Here is a 20,236-nt window from a genome sequence, read left to right as displayed (position 1 = left end):
TCCAATTCTCTGGTTTTATTTTATATCAGAAGGCTGTCTGTCTTCTTCATCCTTTCTCAAAGTGATCTAAATGGAAGCTATAACTTTATAAAATTGCTTTAATAACTGAGGCAAAGTACTCTGATACTTTAGGCCTGCATAGTTCCTACATCATTCGTGTATCTCTCATATTAAATTTACCATGCACACATATTCTTCTTTTGGTCATTTTGTGTTAGAACCAAAGATCAGAGTTGTTCTTTGAAGTACTAATGGATGTGTTCACAAAGCTTATGATAATAATAAGGTCATTGTGACCCAGAGAACTTTCAATCTTTAAGAAAGTAGCAATGCCTTGAAAGTGAGGCAGCTGACAGTTCATTTTTGATCTATTTTATGAAAGATACATTTTTGGATATATGCTTTACTCTTAGAAAAATTTAGAACCAGTTAAAGTCAGAAAATACAGAGCAGTCTCAACCCTTACACTCCCTGCCTGCTGACATGCAACCCCTTAGCAGTTCTTTGCTATTATCTTGCTTTGCTGCTCTTGGGCAAAATGAAGACATAGAAGGACATCATGACAGTGTACAATGCTATGGTTTGGGGAAATGAAGTGGTCTGAACAACACTCTTCCACATTTATTCCAAAAAGAATAAATGATTTGCAACAATCGTTGAGTCCCTATGAGAACAAATAATCAAAGAACGATGAAGGAAATGATGAGTAATTAAATTTAATAGTGTGGCAACTGCTCTTGGTCCCTACCCAGCTTAGCTCTCTCCTTCAACCTTTTATAGGCCTCCCTTCTAGCCTGTCTTCATTCCTTTATGTCAGCCATTGATAGTTAGAAACACTACTACCTGGAAACCCCAGTGGACCACAGTAGGCTGAGGCTCAAGTGGATGATTCTCTCAATTGCTCCTGTCCACCATTAGGGTCTCTTCAGTTTTACCTTCAGGCCTGCTTGCAGGTGTGCTTCCTCTCAGTATGCATTCGTTCCCTGGAGACTACAACTCCTACTTGGGACCCAACTTAGATCTTTCTTGAAGAACCTGTCAGCATTCCTGCTTAGCCCTCCATTCCTCTGTGTCAGGCATCTATCCCTCGAAACAATTTTCCCAGGGAAATCTGGTGGCCATACCAGGTTGGGACTCAGATAAATGATCCTCACTATGCTTCCTGTCATCCACTGTGATCTTTCCTGTTTCACCCTCAACCATGTTGAAGCCTGCTCGAAGGTGCCTTCCTCCCACCTCAACCCCAGTCACTGGAGACTCCAATTCTTGGTACAGACCCAGGGTTTCCAGAGCCCCATCATCCCTGTGTCTCCAGATATACCCTTTGTCCTACTACTGCATATTTGCAGAAACTCTCCTCCCGCCATGGCTCCAACTCCCTGAAGAGCCCATGTTTTGGCTTAGACAGGATAACCCTAGCTCTTTCTCACAGCCCATCTCAGCCTTCCCTTCCAGCACATCTCTACTCTTCCCAGCCGCTCACTGACCAGAAGAAATTCTCTCTCAAGGAAATCCGAGCCTCCACACTTTCCTAAGATCCAGATGGGGCAGCAGATACCAAGGAACAGAACAGCAAACCAACAAAGACAAGAACAGATATCAATACCTACAACACCTAGAATTACCTCAATCATCCTAACTCTGGATGCCTAGACACCAGTGCAAAAACACAAATTTGAATGTTCAAGATAGTATGTCTCCTCCAGAACCCAGTAACCCTACTACAATAGGCCCTGAAAATGCAATATAGCTAAATCACAAGACAAAGAATTCAAAATGGCCTTTATGAAGATGTTAGTGGTCCTTAAAGAGGATATGAATAAATCCATTAATAAAATCTATTAAAACACAAAAAAGAGGAATGAGATGAAAACAGTTCAAGGCGTGAAAGTGGAAATAGAATCAATAAAAATAAAAAAAAAAACCCAGATTAAGGAAAAACCAGACAAGAATAATTTAGGAACTGAGGCTTGCTCACCAACAGAATACAAGAGATGGAAGAGAAAATATCAGTCACTGAAGACAAGATAGAAGAAATGGATATGTCAGTAAAAGAAAATGTCAAAACATCCAGACACAAAACATCCAGGGAACCTGGGAAAGTATGAAAAAAACCTAATCTAAGAAAAATAGGAATAGAGGAAGAATAAGAATAAAATAAAACCCCATTCAAAGGCAGAGAAATTATTTTCAATAATCCTAAAAACTGAAATTTCCCCAACCTAAAGAAGGAGGTACTTATTAAGGTATAAGAAATATACAGAACCCCAAATAGACTGAAAAGGAAATTCTACATGATACATAATAATCAAATGCTAAACATATAGAACAAAAAAGAATATTTTGAAAGATTTTTCAAAAATATTTCCCTTTTGAAAGCTAAAAGAGAAAGAGACCAAATAACATACAAAGGTAGACTTAGTAGAATAACACCTGGGTTTTCCATGAAGACAAAAAAAGCCAGAACAGCATGGACAGATGTTCTACAAACTTTGAGACCACAGAGGCCAACCCAGACTACTATACCCAGCAAAACTTTCAATCACAATAGATGGAAAGGAAAAGACATTTCTAAATCAAGATCAGATAAGTAATTTAAACAAACCCATAACTTCCTAGTAAAACAGGAGAAACCAAAAAAGTCCAATGTAAATAGTCCGAAGCTAGATGGTTTCAGGACAGAATTCTAACAGATTTTCAAAGAAAAGTTAATGTCAATACTCCTCAAATTATTCCACAAAATGGAGACAGAAGGAACATTGCCCAATTCATTTTTATAAGGCCATAGTTACCCTGATATCTAAACCACATAAAGACCTCAATGAAGAAAGAGAATTACAGACCAAGTTATCTTATAAACATAGATGCAAAACTTTAAATAAAAATACTTGCAAACTGAATCCAATAATACATTGAAAAAAATTATCCACCATGAATAAGCAGGCTTTGTCTCAGAGAGACAGGGATGGTTCAACATACATAAATCAATAAAAGTAATCCACCATATAAATAGACTGAAAGGCAAAAAATACCTGATCATCTTATTAGATGCAGAAAAGGCCTTTGACAAACTCAAACACGTGTTCATGATAAAAGCACCGGAGAGATTAGGGATGTGAGGGACATAGCTCAAAATAAAGTCAATTTACAGCAAGTCCATAGCCATCATCAACCTAAGTGGAGAGAAATTCAAAGCATTTCCACTAAAATCAGTATTAAGACAAGGCTTTTTGTTTTTTTTAATCTCTCTCGGTATTTATTCAATATAGTACTTTAAATCTTAACTGTGGACACTGGATTTTTACAAAGATGCCAAAAATATACACTAGAGAAAAGACGGAATCTTCAACAAACAGTGCTGGTTAAACTGATTGGCTACATGTAAAAGAATACAAGTAGGTCCATACTTATCACCTTGCATAAAACTCAACTCCAAATGGATCAGTGTAGCCAGAATTTCTCCAGTCCTGCCTGGCCCTGCGGTTGGGATGAATTTATCCCACTTGTGTCCTGTAGCCACTTGGTCCCAAGTAAACACACAGAGGTATATTATTTACAAACTGTATAGCCTGTGGATCAGGCTTCTTGTTAGCTAGCTCTTATAAATTAAGTCAACCCATTTCTAATAATCTATATATTGCCATGTGGCTGTGGCATTACTGGTCTGCTGGCATCTTATTGCTCCTTGGGCCACGGCCTGGTGTCTTCTCCCACTCTCCTTTCTTCTCCTACCTTCAGTTTGAATGTCCCACCCTAACCTTATCCTGCCCTGCCATAGGCCAATGCAGCTTTATTTATCAACCAATCAGAGCAACACATATTCACAAAGTACAGAAAGATATCCCACAGCAGATCAGGGACCTAAACATAAGATCAGATGCCCTGAATCTGATAGAAGAGTAAGTGGGAATAGTCTTTAACTCACTGGCACAGGAAAAGAATTCTGAACACAATAACAAAAACACAGGATCAAGAGCAAAAATGAATAATTGTGATCTTATTAAACAGAAATGTCTTTGTGTGGCAAAGGGTACCATCATTTAGGCAATGTGGTATGCTACACAATGGGAAAATATCTTTATCAATTAGACAATTGATATATAAATATATAAATATCTTAATGAAATTGGATATCAAGAAAGCAAATAATCCAATCAGACCTAAAGAGAGTTCTCAAAGGGTGAAACACAAATGGCTAAGAAACACATAAAGAAATGTTCAACATCCTTAGTCATCAGAGAAATGCAAATCACAACCACCTTGAGATTTCATCTCACATGAGTCAGAATGGCCAAGAGCAAGAAAGCAAGTGGCAGCTTAGGCTTGTAGGGATGTTGGGAAAGGAGAACACTTACTCATTGCTGGTGGAGTGCAAACCTGTACAGCCACTATGTAAATTAGTATGGTGGTTCCTAAAGGAAGCTGGGAATTGAACTACCTCAATATTCAGCTATACCATACAGTGCTTGGGCATATACCCAAAGGACTCTATATACTACTGAAGAGATACCTGCTCAACTATGTTCATTGCTTTTCTATTCATAATATCCATAAATTGGATAGCCTAGATGCCCATCCACTGATGAATGGGTAATGAAAATGTGGTGCATGTTAATTAACCTAGATGGATGGATCTAGAAAATAAAATCTAGAGGTGAGTTAACCCAGACCCAAAAGGACAAATATTCTATGTTTCCTATTGTATGTAGAAGTTAGTTTTTAAGCCTTTGATAGGTGTGCTACAATATGTGTAACCATAGAGGTTAGATATTGAGTAAGGGACTAGGGAGGAGGAGAAGATATCCCAAGTAAGGGGATCTAGAATATATATTTATGGGGAGACAAGAAGGGAGACTGGTGTGGGGGATTAAATGGAGTGTGGGAGGGAGAAGTATGGGAGAGGGAAAATGGTGAGGGACAACTAATACTAAGGGTCATTTGAGGGGTCATATAGAAACCTACTACTGTAGAGTCTTCCTAAAGTACACACATATATGAAAGAAAGAAATAGACCTGCCAAATAATGAGGAAGGTAATGCCCCAACTCAGCATTTGCCACCAAGTCAAACATCTAGTGACAAGGATGGGTTACATCCAGTTGAGTTGCTAGCCAAAGGGGCCCATGGAACCCCAACAAATCTCTCAGACAGTTGCCAAGGCTATCGGTTGCTCTCCATAAAGTGATGTTAAGGCCCTATTGCTGGAGACAACATTTATATATTTCATTGAACCCAGAGAAGTTGAGTTCACCCCTACCAACTAGTGTTCATGTTACTGGAAAATACTCCATGCACAACCAGAGGAAGATGGTAACCATTAACCCAGCTATGAATTCCATGATCTGAAATGGTGACCTACCTGCAAGACATGCTGGTGTAATTTGGCCCAAACCTTTTGGGAGTGATCAACCAGTCCCTGATTGGATTTAAGGCCCACTTCAAGAGATGGAACCTGTGCCTGACACAGCTCAGATGACCAAGTACCTAAGACTAGATAGGCCATGGGCCTATGAGAAAAACAGATACTGCTGCTCTGCTAAAGAGGCATAGCAATAAAATGACTACTAATGACATCCTGCTATACCTAATGATTAGTGCATAGCTCAGCTTCCTCTTGATTAGATAGGAACTAACTCAGAAACCCGCAACTGGACAATTGTGAGAGATTTTGGACCACTCAGTCCTGGATGGGAAGTTTTTACCAACCCACCACCCCCTTCAGGGCTCAGGGATCTATGAGGAATAGGAGGCAGGAAAACCGTAAGAACTAGAGGTGGGTGGGTAACTCCAAGAAAACAGTGTCTTCCAGATACAACAGGACTAACGCGCATATGAACTCACAGAGAGAGTGGCAGCATGCACAGGGCCTTCATAGGTTTAAGCCAAATGGGGCCAGGCAGAGGAAAGGGAAAAGAGGACAAGTGATCCCACCCTTAACCAAGAAACTATCTTTAACTGATATCTACTTGCGAGGGAAAAATTAGTTTTCTCCAGTGAAGTCTCACTAGGTATGTTAACTATACTTAAGGGTAGGACTCGCCCCATAGTAGATGATCCCACAGAAATAAATTCAATGGTGTTTTGTGCACTTTTTGTGTCATAGATCTTTGTTTGGGCAATTTTTTTTGCTTGTATATTATGGTTTCTGGTTTTGTGCTGTGTGTATGTTTATTGTGTATGTGTTTCTTGTGTGTGTGTGTGTGTGTGTGTGTGTGTGTGTGTGTGTGTGTGTGTCCTTGCCTCCTTATCTTTTTCTGGATTGTTTATCTTATTTGTTTGCCTGTTTGCCTTTTAAAGAGAAAGAGAAAAAAAGAGTGTGGAGGATGGTGAGTTGGAAGGTATGGAGGTTCTGAAAGGAGCTGGAGGAGGAGGGGAACACATGATCAAAATATGTTGTATATAATTTTCTTCAGTAAAAGTATGGCACCTTTTAATTAGAGTATAATCATTTTTTTAACATTACTGAGACATTACTTTGGGTAATCTAATCATTATATTTAAGATATGGCTCTTGTGAGAGGTGGTTTATAGGGGAAAATATGTAGGAAATCTTACATTTAGTTAACCATAAATTCATACTATATCATTACAGATCATAGTCACCAAAAGAGAGGTATGGCACCGAGTCTGACTTCAAGTACCAATACATAATAACAACAACAACAACAACAACAATAATAATAATAATAATAATAATAATAATCTTATAATGCTATAACTCCAGCTTTGCATTAGTCAGAAATATCATCCCAGTCAATTTTCCCCATGACCACTTTGGAGGAACACTGTCATTATCTCCATTGCCTAGACCCAGCCTACAAAAATAGAAACTGGCAGAATTTAACCCCAACTCTTTAAATGTATCCCTGCAGAGACTGGAGGCAGGCTTAAGTTGATAGGTTGCTGCCTAGCATGAGTGAGTCCCTGAGCTGGATCACTACACTGCAGGAGCTGGGCATGGTTGTACAAGCCTCTGATCTCAGAACTCAGCCACTTTTTCTGTAACCATACAACCACAAGAGTAAGCCATTGGCCTGAATAGCACTCTGTGCACAAGTGGAGATGGGTGTTGGCTGTGAGCACTAAATGTACTTTAGGGTCATAATATTTGGAATTTATGATGGGTTTCATGACATATCCCATTGGGAGTTAAAGAAAATCTGAAGTCATTTGAATTCCACTGTTTGAAAGCCCTCTCCTCTTGCTGCCCTTTCTTTGATGGGAGAACGTCCAGGGTCACATTTATTAGTAGCTTACACAAAACTGATCTGGAATATTGACCTTAATCATTTTTTTTCTGTGCAATACTAACATGGCTATGTATTTTGATCATTTTAGTGCTGAGCCATGTCATACAGAGACTACTGAACCTTCCAGAATGAAGGCCTAGATAACATTCTCTAATTTTTGCTCTTTGTAATTATTTAAAAATTATCGTCCAGTTCAGGTTCAGGCAATTTATCTGCTGCTGTCTACATGTGTTTAACAGCAAAGAGAAAGGGCACTGCTGCTCAGATTACTATGACATTCCATAGTTGGAATATAGATTGACATGAAACCAGTGAGTGTCATATGCTTCAAATGCAGAGTGACTGGAAATGGTAAATACAATCACTCTACTTCCCACTTCTTTAGACGCTTCAATATTTTCTTTAAAGTCAATTGCAACTTACATGTGAGCCAGTCTCACTGGATATCCCTGTAATTCCAGCAGGGGCAGGAGAATTTCAGGTTTATGAGTAGTTAGGGTAACACCAAGAAACCTTATCTCAAAACCAAACACACACTTTCCTGTGTTACAACCCACAGCCAACATCATAGAGAACGAGCAAAATGATAGCATTTTATTCTCTAAGATCAGGAATAAAAATGGCATGTCAATTGTCAACTCTTATTAAACATAGTACTAAAATTTTAGCAAGATCAATCAGGTTAAGGAGAGAAATTAAAGGAATACAAGTAGGAAATGAGTATGTCAAATTACCACCATTTATAAACATTGACAAAAATGACTGCATATAAAAAATTTAAAGATTTAACCATAGACAGCTCTTCAAGACAAATTCATTTATATCAGACTAAAAAAATCAACATTAAAACAATACATTTTCTATACACTAATAATACACTTCTTTTCTGCAAAAGAAATCACAGAAGCAATCTTTTTCACAATAGCTACCAAAAATCCTTAGAAATAAATACAATGATGTTAATTAAAAATATTAATGAGCAAAATTCCAGGACACACAAAATAGATGGAATGACCTTTCATGTTCATAGATTGGGATTGGGATTAATGGAAATTACTAAATCTTTATACTGCCCAAAGCTATTTCCAAATTCAGTGAAATCCCCATCGAAATACCATGTTTTTTTTTGTAAAGAATTAGAAAAAAAATATAGAATTAATTTGCAAACACCAAATAATGAAATCAATACCGAGGAAAAAGAATGAAGGTGGCAGCACATAACCCCTTACAAAGACAATGCAGAGCCCCACGATGGCATTGTAAATAGAGCAGAGGCAGGCAAATGGAACTGAGCAGAGGCCCTAGAAACAAGCACACACATCAGCAGCCACCACATCCCAACAAAGACATGAGAGACATGCCTTGAAGAAAGAAAAGCTTATTAAAAAACCAAGCCAGAAAAACTGGATATACACATGCAGAAGACTGAAACTAGGCCTCCTTCTCAACATGTACAAATATCAAAATCCAGTGGTTCAAATTCATAGGTATAAAATATGAAACTAGGAAAATAAAGAGTGTACAGGCAATGATTTACTAAACAGGACTCCTAAAGCACGATAAACAAGAAAGGTGACAAATGTGGCATTTGGGTACTTGGAAGTTTCTGCACAGCATGGGAAAAGGGTGAGCAGACAACACCCAGAATTGGGAAACATTTGGCAAAGAGAAAGTATCTGTAATAAATAAGTAATCTAATTTAAATCATGGGCAAATTATCTGAATATATGTGACCCCCCACACACACACACCACATATACACATATTCATGCAACTGCCAAAATATATAAAAATTATGATTAATGTTCTTATCAATCAGGAAAATGCAAATCAAAAGTGTATTGAGATATCATTCCATTTTAGTCACAATGTTTATCATCAAGAGAATAACTCTGGTGATTTGAAATAAAATAAGAAAATGGCCCCTGAAGGGAGTGGCACTATTAGGAGATGTAGCCTTATTGGAGTAGGTGTGGTCTTGTTGGAGGAAGTGTGCCACTGGGCAGATGGGCTTTGAGGTCTCATATATGCTCAAGCCACACTCAGTGTCTCAGACCACTTCCTGTTGCATTTGAGTCAAGAAGTAGGACTCTCAGTTACTTCTCTAACACCATTTATGTCTGCATGCCATCATGTCATACCATGGTGATAATGAACTAAACCTCTGAAAATGTAAATGATCCACCCCAATTAAATGTTTTTCCTTTAAAAACCTTACCATGGTCATGGTGTCTCTTCACAACAATAGAAACCTTAACTAAGACAGTAATAAATGCTGTAAAATATGCAGAGACAATAAGCTCTCATGTACTATACATGGGAAGGTAAACTAGTGCTCTGATTATGGAGAACAGTATGGAAGTCCTTCTTCACAATAAAACTAAAACAAACAAAACAACAAGACACACAACCCAGTTGTTCTACTTCTTGGTGTGCATGCAAAGAGATAAAACAAACAGTCCACATTCATATTTATTGTGACATTATTCACAATAGTTAAGGTATGACCTCAACCTAGATGCTCACCAAAAAAATTAATGGGCAAAGAAAATGTGATACACACAGACACATAAGATGGAGCTTTTTTTAAAGCCATAAGAAGGGATGAAATCCTGTCATTTACAAGAGAATGGGTGGAACTCCAGGACATTGTAAGTGAAAGAAACCAGAAACAGAGAAACAAACACTATGTGTTTCCTCACTTACAAGGAAAGCTGACATCAACTTAAAATACAATAATAATTGCCAGACATGGGTAAGGGTGGAAGCTGGAAAGAAGGGAAGCTGAATTTGACCAGTTAACACTGAATGCATATACAGAACACCCCACAGAAATCCACTTACAGGTACAACTAACATGCGATAATTAAAAACAAAAACAAAACATGTGAAGTAGAAGGGTCAAAGAACACATGATAGACTGTTATGGAATAATCTTTGTGTACACTATGAAGATGTGTCAATCTGATTGGTTTAGTGAAACCTGAGTAACCAATAGCGAGGCAGGATTTCCAGGCACAGAGGATGTTGGGGAGAGGAAGGACTGAGATGCCAGGAGAGGAAGCAGCATGGGCAATACAGAGTAAAGGTAACCAAGCCATGTAAAAGAATGTAGATTAAAAGATATGGGTTAATATAAGTTATAAGAGCTAGTTAGAAACAAACCTAAGCTATCAGCTGAGTTTCCATAATTAATAATAAGTCTCCATGTCATTATTTGGAAGCTGGCCGGCAGGAGAGAGGCCCACTACAATAGATTAGTCATTAATCAAGAAAATTAAGTAAAGAAACTCAAAAACAGTTTTTGAATAGTATTGGCTATTAAGTTAACTTTATACTTAAGAAAAGTATTATCTCATAATCATCTAAATGACAGAAATTTGTTTCTGAAATAAGTTGCAATAAGAAAGTTATCACTAAATTAAATTCATGGAAATATGAATCTACTAAAAGAAAGATTGATACAAAGGCCATTTTTGTGTTTATGAGAATTTTCTAGCAATCCAGATCAGATTTTGTAGCCTATTTTTAAATTATCCATAGAAGGAAAGATACACTTTTTCTTCTTTTTCTTTAGTAGAAAAACAGAATTTCTTATTTTATGACTTATCTGATTATAAAAGGCATGTACTTATTGTTGAAAAATTTCTTCAGACAGAAATAACAAACATTATAATTTGTATGACTTCTCTATTATTTGTGCTTTTGCTATGAAGTTTTGCTTCCCGAATAGGAGACATCAAAGGATCTGTCCAGAATTACGATGTATTTCTTCACCTCACAATGTAGACCCAGAATGTTTTCATACTATAAAATAAAAACTAATCTTTAAATTATCCCCTAGCAAACTGCATACAGATGGATAATATTATAAAGTTAGATCTATAGTGCCAATTAGTACACCAAAGAAATCTCAGAAGCACCAAAATGTGTCAGTGTCTCATTAAGGAATGAAAACAGAACTCCTCTTCAATAGTTTGACCACGAGTGAAACCAAACTGAAGTCCTCTATCCCTCTTCCCTGTCATCCACCTATGGTGTGTGGTCTGTCTGTGTGGCCCATCTGTTGTGTCTCTGATCTGTCGTTATTTTCTCTCTGACCTGCCTGTGTGTTGTGTTTGTCCCTAACAAAGGGCTTTGCTCTGTCTTTAGTAAACAGCACAGGCATAGTATGGAAAAGAAATGAAGGACAAATTTTTACAGACATATTTAACAGAGTTTTACAAAGGAATGCTATTTGACTGACCCCTTAACTTACCCAGAATAACACTCAACACCACAAACAGATGTTATCAACCTCTACCTATGTGTTGCTTCAACATTTGTAGGATATTTATTTTGTTTCAGGTTGCGTTCAGCTTGTTGGCCGCTTTCTGCAAATAATCACCACAACACACACACACACACACACACACACACACACACACACACACACACACACACACACCACTATTCTGGGTCAAGGGTATGAAAGACTACATAATTTGATATTAAGGCTATGTATTTAGCTTAGGTTGTAAAGGCTGGCTACATGTAAAATCCAAGACAGAGTTAGGTTGGTTACATTGTTCTCTTAAAGATATATTAACTTTAAATAGTCCAAGTACACAGTAGGATAGCAGGTTAGGCACATAGTCTTAAATGATCTCAAGGCAGATTATTAACTTGGCTTTGCAAAAGTTCAGTCGCTTTGAGGGCAAGAGAGATTTTCAGAAAATGTATCACCACACATACGAATAGATTTAGCTTACTTCTAGGTTTATATATTATAAGTAATACTGTAATAAGCATTATTTTATGTCTTTTCTCCTGTCACATTTATGCCTAGAAAAATTTCAGTCAGTGGGAACTTAGATTAATGGTGTGGATATTATTTTTTTAATAATGCTTATAGAAATCACATTGAGGGTTGGTGTAAATTCTGAAGTCAGAATGATTGGATTCAAAGCCCAGCTTTGCCACTAGTGTGATGAGAATAATTATTATATCTACCCAGCTGAGTTGTTTACTTGTATGTTAGTGGATGTAATACAGAGACTTGAAACACAGCATATGTTTACACAAGTCTTTTCTCTTTGCGTTTGTCCACTTTTGATGGGAGAAAACACAGGAGAAAAACAGCATCAAGGTCGAAGGATTCACCTGAACTCCTGGTTGCAATGATACCATTCCAAGATCAGAAAACTCCATCCTTTTTGGTTTGAGAGTAGGTAGAGTTTCCTGGAGACAGCAATTTGTAATAGCAGAGGAAGCTGCTTTTTTTCTGTCAGCCAGGAAAAAGTAAGACCAGGGACATAGCTACTCTTCAAGGGCAAACCGCAATAATGTACTTCCTCCACTAAGGTCTCACATAATCTATCAGATCACGATCATGCTGTCAATTTATCAATCCATCAATGAATGAATACATTTGTTCAGAACTCTACAGCCGATTCACCTATCAATGGTGCTAGCAACCTTCAGTTGTTTCTGATGGACATTTCACATGCATCTGACAACACCTTCACTATTGCAGCTCAGAAATACTTACTTACATAGTGTAAGTATATATATATATATATATATATATATATATATATTATATAATTAATTAAGTTAATAAATATCAACTTACACATAGTGTCTCATGCCATCCCCTCCAAATGCAGCACACACCCAACAAAGAGTAATGGAAAAGCTCATTGTTATGTTAATGCATGCTTCTTTGTTCATAAGTCAAATAATTTAACATGTACTTTAATAAATGTTTCTTTATAGATTATTATTCCTACCCTTTATACTTTTATATATCTTTCTATAATAATATCTATCTTTTTATTATTGATTTGTGTGGTGATATGTTGTATACCCTAAAAACATTGATTTAAGATCAAAGGACAGAACAGGCCACTAGTTAAACATAGAAGCCAGGCAGTGGTGGCACATGCCTTTAATCCCAGCACTCAGAAGGCAGAGCCAGGTGGATCTCACAGAGTTTGAGGCCAGCCTGGTCTACAGTGTGAGATCCAGGACAGGCACCAAAACTACACAGAAAAACTCTATCTCAAAAAAAAAGAGAAGAAGAAAAAGAAGAAGAAGAAGAAGAAGAAGAAGAAGAAGAAGAAGAAGAAGAAGAAGAAGAAGAAGAAGAAGTAGTAGTAGTAGTAGTAGTAGTATGCCCTTTGATCAGTTTGTATAAGCATGAATAAGTTCTATTTGGAATATATCTTTGCAAATTGAAAAGAGCATACAGTATTCTTTGTAAAAGTCATATAATTTTTTTATATAGCTCATGAACATACTTTGTTTGCCAATTTGCTATATAATTTATCTTTACTTGATATTTGCCTTACTAAAAGTGTATTTTAGTAAGGACTAATTTTTTATCTTTATATACATATAAATATAGGCTAGTATATATATACTATATATATTAGACTATATATAATTAGACTAATATTTAGTGTTTATAGTTAAATAAATGTAAATAACTCAAATATGTACACCATTGGCTCATAATTAAGGTTATGGTTAAATTGTTTGTAGAGCAATGAGAAACTTCAAAAATTTGTTAATGGAGAAGACAGACTGGTTAATTCTATCAATTTCACCCTACCCTCAGCTCCAAGCTTCTTACTCCCTCAAATCATGATATAAGATTTGAGCTCATCTATCTTCTCTAACTCTTCCCAACTGTGTTTCTCTCTTTTACAAAATAGTTTGATCTGACATGATTATCTTTTTGAGGCCCCTTTGGGCTTCTTTCACAATGCCCTTCTTGGGAATCCCATTTCTAGTTTGAAGATATGCTTTCATACTTTCAATTTCTCCAGAGGAACTTTGTGTCTGACGTTTCCTCTGTGAGCATGTCCCCTGGTACCCGATCCTCTTCTCAGTAGGAAATAGTTTACTGTCCTTAAGCCAGAAATCTAGGCTAGGAAAGGAAACCACAGGTATTCATATTCTTCTCACATGACAACGTTCACTCACAATTCTCTTCACTGAAAATTCCACTCATCCTGTTATGCATAATTAGCGAGTGGCTATAAGTCAACGGGGCTGCGTGTTTGGTTCATAAGATGGCCACAGAATACCTTGTGACTGGGTTCTATACCTCCGTGGTTCTGCTAGGGGTCCTCTCAGGGTTGGATGATGGGTATCAATAACTGTAAGGGCTTTGTGCTTTCTCACACAGGACACACAGTCCTTCAATTAAAGTACTTCAACTGAATGCTAGCTAATCTGTTTTGCAGTCCTGTGAGATATTATACAATCTTTCTCAATATTTATCTTTAAAAATGAATAAAATAGGCCGGGCGGTGGTGGCGCACGCCTTTAATCCCAGCACTCGGGAGGCAGAGCCAGGCGGATCTCTGTGAGTTCGAGGCCAGCCTGGACTACCAAGTGAGTCCCAGGAAAGGCGCAAAGCTACACAGAGAAACCCTGTCTCGAAAAACCAAAAAAAAAAAAAAAAAAAAAATGAATAAAATAATGATTACAGCAGAAAGATTATAGAACTCATGGTTGGGTAATGCCAATTTACTAGACATATAGGAAGTATATAATAAATAAAAATTATTTTCTCTCAGAAGATCATAAATAAATTCTAGATATTAGACATTGAGCTATAGGATCTGGATTTGCACTACTGTGTTTTGGATTTGCTTTAAGATGATTGCTTTTATTACCAAGTTTTGAAATAAACATTTAACCTGTTTTTATTTTATAGGTGTACACAACTAAGAAATGTTGAATTCTTAAAGAGATATTGAACTATTTTTATGTAATTTGTTAGTTTAAAAAAGTTAATATAATTACATCATTTCATTTTTCTATTTACCTCTACTACCTCCAATTCTTCCTATTTCGCCCATCCTTCCTTCTCAAATACACGACCTCTTTTTTGGTTATTTTTCCATATATATGTACATATATACATAGAATAGAACACATTGTATCACATAACCTGTTAGGGGTTCATACTTGTGAAAGACTAATAATCCCTCTCTCAACACTCCTTAGTTGCCTGCTCTGGTGGTCTGAATGAGAATGGCTCCCATAAGCTCATGTATTTGAATGTCTGGTTCCCAGTTAGACTATTTAGGAAGGTTAGGAGGTGTGGCCTTGTTGGAGGAGGTGTGGCCTGGTTGGAGGAGGCGTGTCCCTCAAGGTTGGGCTTTGAGGTTTCAAAAGCCTATGCCAGGCCCATTTTTATCTTCTCTCTGCTTTCTCCCACAAGATCAGATGTATGTTCTCTGAGGGTTCTGGCTTCACCTCTCCCCTACCATATGGTGGTGTGGGTGTGAGAGAGATGCCCCTGCCTCCCTGCCCTCCCCTACCTCCACCCCTCACTCTCCTCCACCTGTGGCTGGCCCTGAAGTCATAAGAGTGGAAGAGCTGTTCACTGATTGCCCCTTGCTCCTTGCTGCAAGGGGTGAACTAGCTGGGTCAATGCTGGAGCGCTCACCCTGATGAGGAGGATCAGGGAGAACTGATGGGCTGACCAACCCTGCAACTACCCAGTTCCAGAGCCAGGGTTGTGAGTTGTCCCACCCCAACATCCACCCCATCTATGATTTGTGGGAGCACATGAAGGGGCTAGTCCTGAAGACCCTAAGCTGTAGGATCTCCATGACACAGGGTAACAACAGGATATCCAAGAGGAGTCCCAGTGAGGGCCCAGCATTAATAGTGTTGCCAAAACCAGAGGCCTTGAACCAGACCGATGACCCTTTGCGATGAACACTTGCAAAGTAAAGATATATGGACAAAAACATTAATTGTGTGACTCACTGTTTCACACTATAGCTTCTGTGATGAGATTTTTTTCCTTCCCCTCCTTTTTTTCTCTTAAATTTTATTTTATTTTGGGGGTGTTGGTTGCAAGGGTAGAGGGCAGATATGAAGGGATGGGGAAATGAATGGGATCAAGATGGATGATGTGAAAGACACAAAGCATAAATAAAAAGTTTTTAAAAAAAGCAGATGTGCATTATAGGTACTGCTTCACTGAAATTCCTGCCTGTCATCATGCCCCCACCATGGTAGTCATGGACTAACTCTCTAAAACTGTAAGCCAGCCCCCAACTCAATGCTTCCTTCTATCAGTTGCCTTGGTCATGGTGTCCTTTCACAACAATGGAAGAGCAACTAGGATACCTATAGTTCTTTGTCTAGATGAGGGCCCAGTGAGATTTCCCTGTTCCATGTTAGAGTGTCTATTGATATTGTTCTTTTTCAGGCCTTGTTTAGGCTTCCATATTGCTGAGGTATCATGGATGAAGCTTCCCTAGCATACCTAGAAGACACAAGCTCATAGCATGTCTTCTGGTTCTTTGGCTCTTACAATCTTCCCATTCCTCTTTCACCACGTTTCCTGAGACTTAGGTGTTGTGTTATAGATGTATCTACAAAATTAGCTGCTTTCTGCATTTGAATCAGTTGTGTTTTTAAGCAACGGTTTCCATGTTCTGCATTAAGGGGGTGAGAGCTACATTTATCTGGGAGTATAAGGATAAGTACTTAGAATGCAGCTAGGAATTAGGCTGGTTTAGGAAAGTGGTGGTTGTGGGTTCTCCTTTACAATCTATGACTTCACTAGCCTCAAGTAGTTGGCTACAACCTGATAAGTCTGTTTAATGTGGCTTGTATACATACGGTCTTCAGACTGACCGCTTGATATTGGATAATCAATTAGAGAAGACTAATGCTTTCTCTTTCAGAGTCATTAATTGCCTGTAGCTCTTCATCTAACGTTGAATTTCTCCCATCCATTTTGGCATGGAGGTCATGGACCTTAGAGGATAATCTGTTCCTGCTACTTTCCCAAACCAGTATAATTTCTAACTGCATTCTAAATAATTATCCTTATACTCATAGATAATTATAACTCTCACCCCATATCAAAGAAGTTTATATTTTGCAGAACATGGAGACCATGACAGAAATTCCTAACTGGTCAAAATACAGAGAACAACTGACTGTGGGTTTCCTAGCCTCCTTTGATACATCTACAGCACAAAGCCTGCAGCTAATGCTCAGGGAACACAGTGGAAGAGGGTAGATACACAGGGAAGCTCCAGAGGACTAGGAAGTCTGCTGTGAGATCATGCCTTCTAGATATGACAGGGAAGCAGCACACACAAAATTTCAATGCTTAGTCTGTTAATCATGTCCCAAAGATCTTATATGTTCTGTTCACAGTTACTTAATTTTTTTTCCTTTACGTGTATCATTTTCTAATTTTTGAAACCCGACTTTTGATTTCCTGTCTTCCAACTGATCTAGCTCATTGAAGGTTTTTCACTCTGATTTTTATTTGCTTTTTGAACATTATTCTCTGATTTGATTTTTTTCAGAATCCCCAAAATTTCTTTTTCATATTCTGCATTATTTCCCTTGTATCAATGAGCATTTTATCATTTTATTTTAATATTCTTTGAATTTACTGATTATTCTATAATCATTCATTTTGATTTTGAGGTGGGTTTTTTTGGTGTGTGTGTGTGTGTGTGTGTGTGTGTGTGTGTGTGTTGGGCATCAAGGTCAAGTCCAGGGCCTCATGGATGCTAGGTAAACATACTCTCACTGGATCATGCTCCAGTCTATAATCCATCTTTTGAAATATTTGGCATTGTATCCATTTCAATATCACTGGAATCAGTTACTGCATAATCACTAACATCAGCAGAATTGTGTTGCCTCCTCTTTCACATTTTTTAATCTTTTTAAGCTTTGTACATCTTGGTCAGTCAGTCATTGGCTGGAGGCCTTAATTTCCTGCACTGCTTTTGTTGGAGTATTTGCCAAGGTTCATGTAGCTCTATGCCTCAGCTAGATGGAGGAAGACTATTATTTCTATAGCCAAGTCCTGTGTAACCCACTCACAGCTTACAGATAAATGCGTGTTGCCTTTATTATCCTCACAGCTTAGAAGATGAAGAATCCACATTAAAAATGATGAAAATGTTTTCAAGAAGGCACCAGTATTTCTCAAATCAAAACCAGCCAAGTGTCCACAATACAACAGAAAGGGGATTTAAAAGTTTATATGATATTGAATAGCAGAATGAAGAAAGTTAGAGGGAAAAATATACCTGTGTCTACTCAGGAAAACATAAAATTGAAACAAGGATTCTCCTTATTTATTGGATATTTTTAAATGTTTATGGAACAAAATTACTTTAAATTTGCAAAGTATAAATCATGACTGCTGAGGGCCATGGGAGTATACAGCAGGTGATAGCTAGTGTTTGGCAAGTTTACCCACCAGACGAGTGACTTGTTGGTGAGCCCCATCTGGAAAGGCCATGGGAACACTGGCTGTGGAAGCTGATTGCTTTCTGTCTTTAACTTTCTTGTGTGCCATCACTTTACCTCCCTAAAAAGAAAAGCTGTGGGGTTCTTTCCACAGGGAGGAGTGGGAGTATACAGCACATGACATGGAATTATAAAATGTTTTAGTGGATTCATGCTTAACTTCAGTTAATGCTTCCACAATTGGTCACAGGTATGTGATGTGAATTTGTGAGAATATGAATTACATTTGATGGCAATTTGCAAGTTTTAAACATGTCATAAGGTATATTTCTATTGTTCACTTAATTATTGAGGGAAATTAAATGCAGTTTTTATCTATTAGATGTTGGTATTATGCTAATGTTTTAAGGGTTTTTTTTTTTCTCACATTTTATAAGGAAGTTGACCCTTGGGTCTTATTTGCTGATAGTACTTTAGACTTACATATTGAGTCATTGCTATTCCAAAGCACTAGTAACCACTCCAAACTATGGGTACGGATTTGTAGTGCTGCAGGCTCAGACAGTTTTTTTAATGTGCACCTCCCAAGGCTGTGCTGCTTAGTTTTTGTCAACTTGACACCCTAGAGTTACAAAGGAAGATGTCACTTCAGTTGAAGGGTTGCCGCCATCAGATGGCACCGTGGGGCATGTTTATGGGTCATTTTCTTGATTGATGATTGATATGGGAGGGTCCAGAACACTGTGTGGTGTCATCCCTGGTAGATCTGGATTATATAAGAAAGCAGGTCTATTCAAGCCAGTTAGTAGTATTGCTCTATGGTCTCTGCTTCAGTTTCTGCCTCTGGGTTCTTGCCTTGATCCTGCCTTAACTTCCCTTAATGATGGACTATAACCTGTAAGCTAAAAATAAACAGTCTTCCCTGTCCACTGGTTGGTTTTAATGAGTATATTATCATAGTTATCAGAAAGCAAACAAATACAGATGTCAACATCAGTTTCTAATCTACAAGTGGGTGGAGGAAGATTATAATGTCTGCATCAGTGATGGAAACTGGAGTAGCTGTTAGTGAAAATGCTTAAAGAATTGAAAGCATATTGGCATGTGATTGGCCATATATATTATATTTCTCCAAGTACTTTACAGTCTATCTTTTCCTCATCTGTAATTGTGTATGTGCCTGTCACATCATATGATTCCCAGGAGTCACTAAATGAAGACTTTATACCTGTTTACAGAATGAAATAGAAGCACTGAAGACTGAGTGTACTCCAATATAATGCATTTAGGAAAAGGGAAATAAAAAAATAAGCTAAGTTAGCAGTTCCTGAGCTTGGCAGTGTCAATGCCTCTGAATCTCAAGATAGAGGCATTTCCATGGTGACACAGATATTTCACGCTTACCCAAACATTTAGGTTAAAAAAATGGTACAGTAAATAGCTAGGTTAAAAATGGGTAATAAAACTAAATTAATACTTAATGTAGAGCAGAATTCTTAAAGACGGCCACGTGTGTGCGTGTACATCCATGCACATAACCACAAAGATTTTAAGAGATGATTGGGAGGTTTAAGTAAGATTTTGAATACATTGCTTTTACTATCCATGGTTTGTGGCAACAAATAACTGCCATTTCCTCCTCTATTCACCAAGCTCCTATGGAAAAACAAATGACTTGCTATATAAAATACAGGTTATCATCAATATTGCTAATTGATGGTGTAGCTGCCAGACTTCCAGTCAGACTCT

The sequence above is a fragment of the Peromyscus californicus genome, unplaced genomic scaffold (genome assembly GCF_007827085.1).
Source record: "Peromyscus californicus insignis strain IS unplaced genomic scaffold, ASM782708v3 Scaffold_20__1_contigs__length_68692818, whole genome shotgun sequence".
Lineage (NCBI taxonomy): Eukaryota > Metazoa > Chordata > Mammalia > Rodentia > Cricetidae > Peromyscus > Peromyscus californicus.
The sequence above is the reverse complement of the archived record's forward strand: the minus strand, read 5'-3'. Positions refer to the sequence as shown.